The sequence below is a fragment of the Pseudophryne corroboree genome, chromosome 4 (genome assembly GCF_028390025.1).
Source record: "Pseudophryne corroboree isolate aPseCor3 chromosome 4, aPseCor3.hap2, whole genome shotgun sequence".
NCBI lineage: Eukaryota > Metazoa > Chordata > Amphibia > Anura > Myobatrachidae > Pseudophryne > Pseudophryne corroboree.
In genome coordinates, this window is record NC_086447.1 from 916884598 (window position 1) to 916898768 (window position 14171).

General features: G+C 37.9%; 2 pseudogenes; both read left to right on the forward strand.

Moving 5' to 3' along the window:
- Window positions 1-2772: 2772 nt before the first annotated feature.
- LOC134913055 (5S ribosomal RNA) lies at window positions 2773-2892 on the forward strand (annotated as a pseudogene).
- A 5237-nt stretch (window positions 2893-8129) lies between these two features.
- Window positions 8130-8249, forward strand: LOC134913056 (5S ribosomal RNA; annotated as a pseudogene).
- Window positions 8250-14171: the final 5922 nt, after the last annotated feature.

Genomic DNA, 14171 nt, shown 5'->3' on the forward strand with positions numbered 1-14171 from the left:
ACAAAGTATAGAATTGACAAACAGATTATGTGAAAGGGGATATAGCAATACCTCCATAAAAAAAGGTTTAAAAACTGTCAAAACTATCAAAAGAGAGGATCTAATCTTCAAGAGAAAACCCAAGAATTCCAACACTGACAATACCATTCGCTTTGTCGGAAATTTTTGTCAAGAATGGAAGAAGGTGAACACAGCAATACAAAAGCATTGGCATATTTTGCATGCAGACCCCACTTTATCCGAAAATTTAGGTCCAAAGGTCGCCATGAGTTGGCGTAGATCCACTAACCTCAAAGACAGACTTGTAAGCAGTCATTTTCAAAAACTTTCTGCTAAAAAACCAACCGTCACTGGAACATATCCCTGTGGCAAGTGTAAAGCTTGCAGATACATGCACCCAATAAAGGAAGTAGAAGACAAATTCGGAAAGAAAATACTAATTAAAGACTACATGAACTGCCAAACTGAAGGGGTTATCTATTGCCTAAAATGTAGCTGTAACCAAAACTACATTGGCATGACAACCCGTCCGCTTAAACAGCGGGTACTAGAACATGTAGGATCTATACGCAACGCCATCTCAGATAAGGCTAAAATGAAACAACTTACCTCAGTCGCTCGCCACTTCAATACCCATCATGAAAACAGATGGGAGGAGCTTAAAGTCTTCGGCTTGGAGAAAATTAAACTTGGAATACGAGGAGGCAACCTAACTGACAACTTACTACAAAGAGAAAGTGAATGGATCTTTAAAATGGGATCTTTACAACCAGCAGGCATGAATGAACATATAAATTATGGGGTATATTTAAATTAATGCCCCTCTACCACAACCTCTGGTATCCCATTTAGTACTCCTTCTCATCTCCTCACAGCCAAACATTAGTAAATAATCAGTAAAAAAAAAATATATATATATATATATATATATAATCCTCTTTACACTTTACACTTTCACACTAGTGCTTAACCACTATTCTTTTATTTTATTTATATTTCTCCTTTCCTTCACAATATCACATAGGTTTCCTTAATAAACACTACAATTGCTTTTCTCATTATATTTAATTTATCTCACTCCATATCTATTTTTCTTATTCACTCTTCACTCTCACATCCCATCCCCTCATCCAATATATATTATATGTCCAATTATCATACAATATTACCCAATTCATCAATCAAGCATCTCCATCACTGACACAGACAATTAACATTAGCAGCCACATAATTAACCACATATAATCAATACCAGCCAACACATTTTTTTGCCTATCTCTAAGATAGACCAAGAATCCTCTCAATCAATTTCTTTTACTCTCCCACTTATTTATATACACATATATGTATATATATATATTTTTTAGCTTGGATATCTTTTCCTTTCTATTATATACTTTATACAATTTATAAATATTAATTTCTCTCAAGCGCAACTAGTTAATTAATCATTCTGTCAAACTTATTAAACCCAGGCGGCTATAATTAGCCAGGATTCACCCCATGTTACTATGATTGGGGGATCAGTATGTCCATCATCAACTATATCCAATCAATCATGAGCTCTGCCCTACTTAAACTGGAATCCCCAGTGACCTCATTACGTCCTGTGACCAAGCTTTTCTTGCGAAACGTACGTCAGGAGGTATAGCGATCACGTGATGCGCACACGTGACCGCGCCAGCCGGAGCGCTCAGACCTTTTGCTAGGCAACGGCCTCAGCCATCGCTCTCCTCGGAGAGACCACGGACAGACGCGGCAGTGACTTCAGAAGCATCCCCTTAGCAACGGCACCTAACCGTCGCTCACCCGGAGCGTCTACACGGACACATGCCGCTGCAATCCCTGGAGCTTCCACACAGCCTCACACGGAATTTATGACAGTACTGGTATCGTATAAACGACACTGAGAAAAAATCTCTCTACTCTCTCAGTACCAATCTGATATTTTCATTTATTATTTTTTCATTATATATATTTTTTTCCCTCATTTGTTATTTTTATTTTTCTTTTCTCCCCCTTTTTTTTGTATAATTAATTCATAGATATTGCGGGTGAAATTATAACCCGCTGCTTCACTTATTCTGCTCGTTTTCTGTCATACCGCCCGTCTGTCAGATATAATTTGTTCTGAGCCAAGAAATTATATAAGGATAACTATTTAGTAATCAAATGTGGCATCTGCAAATTTCCCACATTTATTATCCTTAATTAAATGTCTTCTGTGATTTCAATATCACATGCTGTATAATGAAGGAATAATGCTTATACTCATCTATTTGGTGACCATTGTGTCATATACCAATTAATTAGGTGATTATTGTATCATTACATGCATACTATTTTTTCTATATGGCCGCCGTGCCATATATTTGTTCTTTCAGCTAATTATAGGTCATTCAACAAAACTCAGTCACTTAATTAGGAGGTGTATGTACAATTATCTCTGTCTATGACCACTGTGTCTTATGCTGATTAACCAGCTGGTGATTATTAGGATAATTGCATACGTTTATTTTCTCCTCCCCTGTTTGTGACTGTTCTCATTTGCATCTGCTGATTATTCATAATCATTTATTTGTATTCTTATGACCGCCGTGTCATTCAGATGTAACTAACCCCTGTGACCACCGTGTCATGTGTTGATGATTTAGCTGATTGCATGTAATTTTCCTTTGCAACACATTTGTTACGAATCACTTGCTATTTCCATTCCTAACATACAGCTATTATTTGACATATAATTGGAGTGACCTGGGAGGAAAGTCCAACATTTGCGGTCATACTTCACTGGAGATGCCCAATCTCTTCCGAACTTGGAAGCTAAGCAGTGAAAGGCCGGGTTAGTACAAGGAAGGGAGACCTCCTTTGAACACTCTGGTACTGCAAAAAAGCGTTGACTATTGGACACAGTGGCACTCAACTTTAGGTCATATTGGGATTTGCATGACCAATGATTTTATTTTCTGCACCTATATAATCCTTAAATGGATATTAGCAGTATGAATGATGGTCATTTATTTCAATAAATGCAGATTCTTTTCGGTATAGGCATCACAGAACTTTACTCTCCGGCAACTCAACAATCGTGAATTTAATATCACGGATATTCATTATTATTATCAATAATTCGCATAGCTATGTATTTCACACACATTTACTCCTAGGATTTGACTTATGTTAATTTATTTGTCATTTTGAAAATTCACTAAGTTTAATATTTTCCTCTGAATCAAGAGTGCTCCCACAAAAGAGTCCTTTTCTTTGAACCTTCTTTGGTTATTTTTTTGATACTTGATACTCTCTGACTCTAGGGAGCACCACTGAAAGCAACTTTGGTGTTGGGAATAATTCCTACTACACCTTTACTTGCCATATACAGAAGAAATTCTATTTAAATTCAGTTTTTTAGAGTTTATTAATTGTTCATACATTATTGTTTGTACTGGTGCGGTTCCCTTCTAAACCCATTTCCCTAGCGAAGAGAAAATAGCCAGAATATGCTAAAATCAGCTATTTTCTCTTCGCCATAAGGACATTATGGTCACGTTCTTATCAGAAAGGACCATTATTAGCCCTCTCATGGTTATGTCCTTACGGCGAAGAGAAAATAGCCAGAATATGCTAAAATCAGCTATTTTCTCTTCGCCATAAGGACATTATGGTCACGTTCTTATCCGAAAGGACCATTATTAGCCCTATCATGGTTATGTCCTTACGGCAAAGAGAAAATAGCCAGAATATGCTAAAATCAGCTATTTTCTCTTCGCCATAAGGACATTATGGTCACGTTCTTATCAGAAAGGAGCATTATTAGCCCTATCATGGTTATGTCCTTACGGCGAACAGAAAATAGCCAGAATATGCTAAAATCAGCTATTTTCTCTTCGCCATAAGGACATTATGGTCACGTTCTTATCCAAAAGGACCATTATTAGCCCTATCATGGTTATGTCCTTACGGCGAAGAGAAAATAGCCAGATAATCCTAAATCAGCTATTTTCTCTTCACCATAAGGACATTATGGTCACGTTCTTATCCAAAAGGACCATTATTAGCCCTATCATGGTTATGTCCTAACGGCGAAGAGAAAATATCCAGAATATGCTAAAATCAGCTATTTTCTCTTCGCCATAAGGACATTATGGTCACGTTCTTATCCGAAAGGACCATTATTAGCCCTATCATGGTTATGTCCTTACGGCGAAGAGAAAATAGCCAGAATATGCTAAAATCAGCTATTTTCTCTTCGCCATAAGGACATTATGGTCACGTTCTTATCCAAAAGGACCTTATTAGCCCTCTCATGGTTATGTCCTTACGGCGAAGAGAAAATAGCCAGAATATGCTAAAATCAGCTATTTTCTCTTTGCCATAAGGACATTATGGTCACGTTCTTATCCGAAAGGTCCATTATTAGCCCTATCATGGTTATGTCCTTACGGCGAAGAGAAAATAGCCAGAATATGCTAAAATCAGCTATTTTCTCTTCGCCATAAGGACATTATGGTCACGTTCTTATCCAAAAGGACCATTATTAGCCCTATCATGGTTATGTCCTTACGGCGAAGAGAAAATAGCCAGAATATGCTAAAATCAGCTATTTTCTTTTCGCCATAAGGACATTATGGTCACGTTCTTATCCGAAAGGACCATTATTATCCCTATCATGGTTATGTCCTTACGGCGAAGAGAAAATAGCCAGAATATGCTAAAATCAGCTATTTTCTCTTCGCCATAAGGACATTATGGTCACGTTCTTATCCAAAAGGACCATTATTAGCCCTATCATGGTTATGTCCTTACGGCAAAGAGAAAATAGCCAGAATATGCTAAAATCAGCTATTTTCTCTTCGCCATAAGGACATTATGATCACGTTCTTATCCGAAAGGACCATTATTAGCCTCTCATGGTTATGTCCTTACGGCGAACAGAAATTAGCCAGAATATGCTAAAATCAGCTATTTTCTCTTCACCATAAGGACATTATGGTCACGTTCTTATCCGAAAGGACCATTATTATTCCTATCATGGTTATGTCCTTACGGCGAAGAAAAAATAGCCAGATAATCCTAGAATCAGCTATTTTCTCTTCGCCATAAGGACATTATGGTCACGTTCTTATCCGAAAGGAACATTATTATCCCTATCATGGTTATGTCCTTACGGCGAAGAGAAAATAGCCAGAATATGCTAAAATCAGCTATTTTCTCTTCGCCATAAGGACATTATGGTCACGTTCTTATCCAAAAGGACCATTATTAGCCCTATCATGGTTATGTCCTTACGGCGAAGAGAAAATAGCCAGAATATGCTAAAATCAGCTATTTCTCTTCGCCATAAGGACATTATGGTCACGTTCTTTTCCGAAAGGACCATTATTATCCCTCTCATGGTTATGTCCTTACGGCGAAGAGAAAATAGCCAGAATATGCTAAAATCAGCTATTTTCTCTTCGCCATAAGGACATTATGGTCACGTTCTTATCCGAAAGGACCATTATTAGCCCTATCATGGTTATGTCCTTACGACGAAGAGAAAATAGCCAGAATATGCTAAAATCAGCTATTTTCTCTTCGCCATAAGGACATTATGGTCACGTTCTTATCCGAAAGGACCTTATTATCCCTCTCATGGTTATGTCCTTACGGCGAAGAGAAAATAGCCAGATTATGCTAAAATCAGCTATTTTCTCTTCGCCATAAGGACATTATGGTCACGTTCTTATCCAAAAGGACCATTATTAGCCCTATCATGGTTATGTCCTTACGGCGAAGAGAAAATAGCCAGAATATGCTAAAATCAGCTATTTTCTCTTCGACATAAGGACATTATGATCACGTTCTTATCCGAAAGGACCATTATTAGCCTCTCATGGTTATGTCCTTACGGCGAACAGAAAATAGCCAGAATATGCTAAAATCAGCTATTTTCTCTTCACCATAAGGACATTATGGTCACGTTCTTATCCAAAAGGACCATTATTAGCCCTATCATGGTTATGTCCTTACGGCGAAGAGAAAATAGCCAGATAATCCTAAAATCAGCTATTTTCTCTTCGCCATAAGGACATTATGGTCACGTTCTTATCCGAAAGGACCTTATTAGCCCTCTCATGGTTATGTCCTTACGGCGAAGAGAAAATAGCAAGAATATGCTAAAATCAGCTATTTTCTCTTCGCCATAAGGACATTATGGTCACGTTCTTATCTGAAAGGACCTTATTATCCCTCTCATGGTTATGTCCTTACGGCGAAGAGAAAATAGCCAGATTATGCTAAAATCAGCTATTTTTTCTTCGCCATAAGGACATTATGGCCACGTTCTTATCCGAAAGGACCTTATTAGCCCTCTCATGGTTATGTCCTTACGGCGAAGAGAAAATAGCCAGATAATCCTAAAATCAGCTATTTTCTCTTCGCCATAAGGACATTATGGTCACGTTCTTATCCGAAAGGACCATTATTAGCCCTATCATGGTTATGTCCTTACGGCGAAGAGAAAATAGCCAGAATATGCTAATATCAGCTATTTTCTCTTCGCCATAAGGACACTATGGTCACGTTCTTATCCGAAAGGACCATTATTAGCCCTATCATGGTTATGTCCTTACGGCGAAGATAAAATAGCCAGAATATGCTAATATCAGCTATTTTCTCTTCGCCATAAGGATATTATGGTCACGTTCTTATCCAAAAGGACCTTATTAGCCCTCTCATGGTTATGTCCTTACGGCGAAGAGAAAATAGCCAGAATATGCTAAAATCAGCTATTTTCTCTTCGCCATAAGGACATTATGGTCACGTTCTTATCCGAAAGGACCATTATTAGCCCTCTCATGGTTATGTCCTTACGGCGAAGAGAAAATAGCCAGAATATGCTAAAATCAGCTATTTTCTCTTCGCCATAAGGACATTATGGTCACGTTCTTATCAGAAAGGAGCATTATTAGCCCTATCATGGTTATGTCCTTACGGCGAACAGAAAATAGCCAGAATATGCTAAAATTAGCTATTTTCTCTTCGCCATAAGGACATTATGGTCACGTTCTTATCCAAAAGGACCATTATTAGCCCTATCATGGTTATGTCCTTACGGCGAAGAGAAAATAGCCAGATAATCCTAAATCAGCTATTTTCTCTTCACCATAAAGACATTATGGTCACGTTCTTATCCAAAAAGACCATTATTAGCCCTATCATGGTTATGTCCTTACGGCGAAGAGAAAATATCCAGAATATGCTAAAATCAGCTATTTTCTCTTCGCCATAAGGACATTATGGTCACGTTCTTATCCAAAAGGACCATTATTAGCCCTATCATGGTTATGTCCTTACGGCGAAGAGAAAATAGCCAGAATATGCTAAAATCAGCTATTTTCTCTTCGACATAAGGACATTATGATCACGTTCTTATCCGAAAGGACCATTATTAGCCCTCTCATGGTTATGTCCTTACGGCGAACAGAAAATAGCCAGAATATGCAAAAATCAGCTATTTTCTCTTCACCATAAGGACATTATGGTCACGTTCTTATCCGAAAGGACCATTATTAGCCCTATCATGGTTATGTCCTTACGGCGAAGAGAAAATAGCCAGATAATCCTAAAATCAGCTATTTTCTCTTCGCCATAAGGACATTATGGTCACGTTCTTATCCGAAAGGACCTTATTAGCCCTCTCATGGTTATGTCCTTACGGCGAAGAGAAAATAGCCAGAATATGCTAAAATCAGCTATTTTCTCTTCGCCATAAGGACATTATGGTCACGTTCTTATCTGAAAGGACCTTATTATCCCTGTCATGGTTATGTCCTTACGGCGAAGAGAAAATAGCCAGATTATGCTAAAATCAGCTATTTTCTCTTCGCCATAAGGACATTATGGTCACGTTCTTATCCGAAAGGACCTTATTAGCCCTCTCATGGTTATGTCCTTACGGCGAAGAGAAAATAGCCAGATAATCCTAAAATCAGCTATTTTCTCTTCTCCATAAGGACATTATGGTCACGTTCTTATCCGAAAGGACCATTATTAGCCCTATCATGGTTATGTCCTTACGGCGAAGAGAAAATAGCCAGAATATGCTAATATCAGCTATTTTCTCTTCGCCATAAGGAAAGTCCAACATTTGCGGTCATACTTCACTGGAGATGCCCAATCTCTTCCGAACTTGGAAGCTAAGCAGTGAAAGGCCGGGTTAGTACAAGGAAGGGAGACCTCCTTTGAACACTCTGGTACTGCAAAAAAGCGTTGACTATTGGACACAGTGGCACTCAACTTTATGTCATATTGGGATTTGCATGACCAATGATTTTATTTTCTGCACCTATATAATCCTTAAATGGATATTAGCAGTATGAATGATGGTCATTTATTTCAATAAATGCAGATTCTTTTCGGTATAGGCATCACAGAACTTTACTCTCCGGCAACTCAACAATCGTGAATTTAATATCACGGATATTCATTATTATTATCAATAATTCGCATAGCTATGTATTTCACACACATTTACTCCTAGGATTTGACTTATGTTAATTTATTTGTCATTTTGAAAATTCACTAAGTTTAATATTTTCCTCTGAATCAAGAGTGCTCCCACAAAAGAGTCCTTTTCTTTGAACCTTCTTTGGTTATTTTTTTGGTACTTGATACTCTCTGACTCTAGGGAGCACCACTGAAAGCAACTTTGGTGTTGGGAATAATTCCTACTACACCTTTACTTGCCATATACAGAAGAAATTCTATTTAAATTCAGTTTTTTAGAGGTTATTAATTGTTCATACATTATTGTTTGTACTGGTGCGGTTCCCTTCTAAACCCATTTCCCTAATCTAGTTTTTGGCTGATAACTCAGCTTTCCAGGGAATACCTGCACAGTCATAATATCAAGGGGTCCTGGTTTTCTTCTCTTAGAACTCCCTGTCCCGTTCATATATTTTCAATCCAGGAGTACTGTATACAATTTACCAGACTATGAGTTTCAGTTTAAGACAAGAGCTCAGCGCTAGACGAAAAAACAAGGACAACTTGGATGATATTTTTCCAAGTGATCTAGTTAACACTGAACCCCACATCAGCTGGGAAGAGGACTTTCAGAAATTGAATTTGACACTGAGAAAACAAATCAGGACTAATTGGGATCTTACGACGTTGGAAAATTATATTAAGAACAAAATATCCCCACGTGGCCTCCGCCCAAGAGTCTTCCCGACCTTTGATCTGGCGAGTGAAAATCTGACTAAAGAATGGGAAAACATTCTCTTGAAATGCTCTAATGACTTAATGAATGTACTTATTAAACACAATAATCTTGTTCTAGAAGAATGTGAAAAAAATCTAGAAGAATTGGGCAAGAAATTGGAAAATTGGGAGAAAGACCCCCAATTCCAACGGTGTTTTGAGAAAAACAAATTGGAACTTCACACTTATGAACAAACCATCATAGACAGAAAAAAGACCAAATTTGTGAGAGATAAAAGGGATTTTGCATCCGGGAAAATCTTCAAATGGCAAAAGCCCACTTGGAGAAAAGATCCTCCCAAATACACAGGCCAGTATTCATCATCTGAGGCGGAGACCTCGGGAACTGAGGATACCACTGACTATACCAGAGAAGGACATTCCAACCACAGAAGTGACATCCCTTCCAACCCTCAAAACTCAGCATCTTTTTTAGGCGATTCACGGATAGGAAGAGGAAGACAAAGAGAGGGAAGACGAGGCGGGGGCGCAAAAAGAAGAGGACAGCGACAATGGGACTCCTCACCTCCAACGACCCGCAACACATACAGACGACAACATCAACAGGAGCGGTGGTAACCCAGAACTATGACCAAGACTCAAAATTAAAAATCATTAATCTCTCAGATCATGAACTTACACAAGCTCAAGAATCTGTACTTCAAAAAGGTCTGACTTTCTCGCCTACAGAGCATTTCGACAGATTCAAGTGGGAAAAAGACCTGAAGCTTTTTGGTAGGAAGTTGCTACTAACCAAACTATACGCTGATAAGGCAACAACACCACTACTATCTTTAGAATCCCAATCTTCAGATATATCACAGATGGAACAAGAAGCACTAGATGCACTGCAGGAACTTGAACAAGAACAACACCAGCAAATGGAAGTGGATCCCACTACCAGACCGAGATGTAAAAAGAAGTCTACCTTCTTTCCACAGGAACAAATCTGTCCAGAAGTATCGGTATTTATGAAACTTGTAGCGAAAGAATTTGATCTCATTCACATTAACAAATATAAATGGCGGGGTAATTCTAATCTTACCCGACAAGAAAGGACTGCTCTCAGGCAAATACAGACATGGCAAGATGTCGTTATCAAATCTTCAGACAAAGGAGGTAATGTTGTCATTTGGCCCACAACGGCATATATTAAAGAAGCATATCGACAACTTGATACCACCAACTGCTATAAACGGATACTACTTAATCCTCTCCAAGACTACAAAAGAATTTATGAAAATATCCTCAATCAAGCACTAGCACAAGGAACAATTACAAAACAGGAATATGACTATCTATTAACACCAAACCCCAAGATTCCAACCTATTACTTACTACCTAAAGTACACAAAAATATTGCAACTCCCCCAGGTAGACCCATTGTGTCTGGGATAGGGGGTTTAACAGAAAAAGCCAGTACTTTTCTTGATCTACATCTCAGGCATTATGTCCTGAACCTTCCCTCATATGTCCAGGACACAACAGATATATTGAGGAAACTGCACGATTTAAAATTGGAAGAAAATCAATACCTGGTGTCACTGGATGTCGAAGCTTTATATACATCAATAGGTCACAAAGATGGAATAAGAGCAGTAGAACACTTTCTACACAATGAACCCAAGAATGATTTTCATCCTTTTTTGATCAAGTTATTGTATTTTGTATTACATTACAATTTCTTCACATTCAACGACAAATACTACCTCCAAACGAGGGGTACGGCTATGGGGGCGGCCTGTGCGCCCACATATGCCAATATATTTCTTGGCTGGTGGGAGCAGGAAATTATCTTCAAAGACCATAATGATCAATTTACGTCCCATATCGTCATGTGGAACAGATACATAGATGACATTTTCATGATCTGGGAGGGTGATTTACATCTGTTGCACCAATTTATAGAGCATCTTAACCAGAATGATCTAAATATTCATCTTACACACAGCATAAGCCAATCAGAACTGTCATTTTTGGATTTAATGATCTACAAAAATTCTGAAGGAATGATTGCCACAAAACTATTTCGGAAGAGTACAGCAACAAACACCCTATTACACCAAACCAGTTCCCATTTTCCTCCAACTATCGAAAATATACCAAAAGGGGAATTTCTCCGACTCCGTAGGAACTGTTCAGATGATAAGGAATTTATAACACAAAGTATAGAATTGACAAACAGATTATGTGAAAGGGGATATAGCAATACCTCCATAAAAAAAGGTTTAAAAACTGTCAAAACTATCAAAAGAGAGGATCTAATCTTCAAGAGAAAACCCAAGAATTCCAACACTGACAATACCATTCGCTTTGTCGGAAATTTTTGTCAAGAATGGAAGAAGGTGAACACAGCAATACAAAAGCATTGGCATATTTTGCATGCAGACCCCACTTTATCCGAAAATTTAGGTCCAAAGGTCGCCATGAGTTGGCGTAGATCCACTAACCTCAAAGACAGACTTGTAAGCAGTCATTTTCAAAAACTTTCTGCTAAAAAACCAACCGTCACTGGAACATATCCCTGTGGCAAGTGTAAAGCTTGCAGATACATGCACCCAATAAAGGAAGTAGAAGACAAATTCGGAAAGAAAATACTAATTAAAGACTACATGAACTGCCAAACTGAAGGGGTTATCTATTGCCTAAAATGTAGCTGTAACCAAAACTACATTGGCATGACAACCCGTCCGCTTAAACAGCGGGTACTAGAACATGTAGGATCTATACGCAACGCCATCTCAGATAAGGCTAAAATGAAACAACTTACCTCAGTCGCTCGCCACTTCAATACCCATCATGAAAACAGATGGGAGGAGCTTAAAGTCTTCGGCTTGGAGAAAATTAAACTTGGAATACGAGGAGGCAACCTAACTGACAACTTACTACAAAGAGAAAGTGAATGGATCTTTAAAATGGGATCTTTACAACCAGCAGGCATGAATGAACATATAAATTATGGGGTATATTTAAATTAATGCCCCTCTACCACAACCTCTGGTATCCCATTTAGTACTCCTTCTCATCTCCTCACAGCCAAACATTAGTAAATAATCAGTAAAAAAAAAATATATATATATATATATAATCCTCTTTACACTTTACACTTTCACACTAGTGCTTAACCACTATTCTTTTATTTTATTTATATTTCTCCTTTCCTTCACAATATCACATAGGTTTCCTTAATAAACACTACAATTGCTTTTCTCATTATATTTAATTTAGCTCACTCCATATCTATTTTTCTTATTCACTCTTCACTCTCACATCCCATCCCCTCATCCAATATATATTATATGTCCAATTATCATACAATATTACCCAATTCATCAATCAAGCATCTCCATCACTGACACAGACAATTAACATTAGCAGCCACATAATTAACCACATATAATCAATACCAGCCAACACATTTTTTTGCCTATCTCTAAGATAGACCAAGAATCCTCTCAATCAATTTCTTTTACTCTCCCACTTATTTATATACACATATATGTATATATATATTTTTTAGCTTGGATATCTTTTCCTTTCTATTATATACTTTATACAATTTATAAATATTAATTTCTCTCAAGCGCAACTAGTTAATTAATCATTCTGTCAAACTTATTAAACCCAGGCGGCTATAATTAGCCAGGATTCACCCCATGTTACTATGATTGGGGGATCAGTATGTCCATCATCAACTATATCCAATCAATCATGAGCTCTGCCCTACTTAAACTGGAATCCCCAGTGACCTCATTACGTCCTGTGACCAAGCTTTTCTTGCGAAACGTACGTCAGGAGGTATAGCGATCACGTGATGCGCACACGTGACCGCGCCAGCCGGAGCGCTCAGACCTTTTGCTAGGCAACGGCCTCAGCCATCGCTCTCCTTGGAGAGACCACGGACAGACGCGGCAGTGACTTCAGAAGCATCCCCTTAGCAACGGCACCTAACCGTCGCTCACCCGGAGCGTCTACACGGACACATGCCGCTGCAATCCCTGGAGCTTCCACACAGCCTCACACGGAATTTATGACAGTACTGGTATCGTATAAACGACACTGAGAAAAAATCTCTCTACTCTCTCAGTACCAATCTGATATTTTCATTTATTATTTTTTCATTATATATATTTTTTTCCCTCATTTGTTATTTTTATTTTTATTTTCTCCCCCTTTTTTTTGTATAATTAATTCATAGATATTGCGGGTGAAATTATAACCCGCTGCTTCACTTATTCTGCTCGTTTTCTGTCATACCGCCCGTCTGTCAGATATAATTTGTTCTGAGCCAAGAAATTATATAAGGATAACTATTTAGTAATCAAATGTGGCATCTGCAAATTTCCCACATTTATTATCCTTAATTAAATGTCTTCTGTGATTTCAATATCACATGCTGTATAATGAAGGAATAATGCTTATACTCATCTATTTGGTGACCATTGTGTCATATACCAATTAATTAGGTGATTATTGTATCATTACATGCATACTATTTTTTCTATATGGCCGCCGTGCCATATATTTGTTCTTTCAGCTAATTATAGGTCATTCAACAAAACTCAGTCACTTAATTAGGAGGTGTATGTACAATTATCTCTGTCTATGACCACTGTGTCTTATGCTGATTAACCAGCTGGTGATTATTAGGATAATTGCATACGTTTATTTTCTCCTCCCCTGTTTGTGACTGTTCTCATTTGCATCTGCTGATTATTCATAATCATTTATTTGTATTCTTATGACCGCCGTGTCATTCAGATGTAACTAACCCCTGTGACCACCGTGTCATGTGTTGATGATTTAGCTGATTGCATGTAATTTTCCTTTGCAACACATTTGTTACGAATCACTTGCTATTTCCATTCCTAACATACAGCTATTATTTGACATATAATTGGAGTGACCTGGGAGGAAAGTCCAAC